This window comes from Metarhizium robertsii (genome assembly GCF_000187425.2).
Source record: "Metarhizium robertsii ARSEF 23 chromosome Unknown MAA_Scf_19, whole genome shotgun sequence".
Lineage (NCBI taxonomy): Eukaryota > Fungi > Ascomycota > Sordariomycetes > Hypocreales > Clavicipitaceae > Metarhizium > Metarhizium robertsii.
This window is the reverse complement of record NW_011942159.1, coordinates 13,436-15,119: the sequence shown is the minus strand read 5'-3', so window position 1 is coordinate 15,119 and position 1,684 is coordinate 13,436.

Below are 1,684 nucleotides of genomic sequence, written 5' to 3'. Positions count from 1 at the left end.
GCAGAGACTTTTGTCAGCAAGCATTTCTCGGACCGCCCTGAGTTACTTAACCCTTTCTTGAAGATCGGAAGTCCTATTCTTCGTGCCGACATTCTGAGACATCTTATTTTGTTAGCAGAGGGCGGCGTCTATGCTGATCTTGATGTTGACTGCCGGCGCCCCGTGGCTGATTGGATTCCTGAGCAATACAAAGACAAAGTCAGCATTGTCGTTGGCCTCGAGATGGATTTTCCTGATAGAAACTACGTTAGCATGGCTTCCTGGACTATTTATGCCCGTCCTGGCAATCGCAAGTTTGAACAGGTACTACTCTCGATCTACGACCGTCTTAACAAGCTAGCCGAATCTCACAACGCAACGTTGGCCACAATAGGCACTGATGTTGCACGTATCGTCAAGAACGATGTTATCGTCACAACCGGTCCCGAAGCTTTCACATGCGCTATGTTCGATGGCATCGGCATAGATACGAATACTCAATGCGACATGAGGAATGCAACTGATCTCAAGGAACCACTGCTCCTGAGTGACGTGCTTATACTGCCGATCAACAGCTTCGGTGATGGCCAGCTCCACAGTCATTCTGGCGAACCAGGTAGAGGTGAGGTATTGGTGCATCACAACTTTAAGGGTAGCTGGCTGCCTGCTGTCGATAAGAAGAGAAGTTTGGATGCTATGGAGACGCTTGACGAACAACTTAGCTGAAACTCCACCCCCCCCTCTTTTTCCTTTTTCCAAAAATTGAGAAACAGAAAGAAAAGGCCGCAGGAGCTAGTATCTCCAGAGAAAAGGAATCTTGGTGGCTTCGTGAGGCGTATGTCACAGCACCATCCCGACTTGTCTAAGACACTCACGTGAGCACGGACCATTAGCGCACCATAAAGCTGTAGTCTAGATAGCTTCCTCTTCCCTCCTCCTTAAGGCACAACTACGTTACTACTAGCACCTTAGATTCGCCCCGTGATAGCGTATTCGTCGTATCCAGTAGACCACATATGCAAATTTTGGCGTCAAAGCCCTACGTTACCTTAGCGAATGTCTCCAGAGCATCGTGCAGTCGCCCAAAAACACCACTAAACCAGTGTCTTCCCTCCCCCCACTCTGGCTTGGGAAAAGTACATGCCGTGCGTAGCCAGGAACCAACAATGAGATCGGTGTAGCAGGCTCGCTGCCCTAGCAGAAAAGGCCCGTCGGTATTCTAAAGGAACAGTCTGGCCAGATCACCCAGCATGCCTCGACAGGGGTTCTGTGAGTTTCTCGTGCGCCTTGCCAGTTAAGGCGAAATCATCCCAAGAGTCGACGACGGAGTGGCGAATAAATTCAGCCTTTGTTTCGTTAGCGATGGCGGGATCAAGTGGCCGGCCGTCGACCATTGGTAGAATGTGGGTGCTAAATAGGGTTCGGCTTGAAGTAAGCTACTGTTAGATTCTCAAAATGAAGGCTGGCCAACCACCTGAATAAACTCAGGTGGTTCGGGAGTAAAGATAAAAGACCTCAGTTTTTCAAGTTAAAACAAGAAGAGAACAGGCAAGAATATATTACAATTGTTTATCTCCATAACTAGAACGAAAGAAAGAGTTGGGAATTGCCGAGTTCACAGTTCAAGTTTCGTGGTTGAGTGGAGCGAAGGTCATTGGGAATGGGATTGTCGCGTTTTGATTCGTGTATTAGCTATAGTCATTGA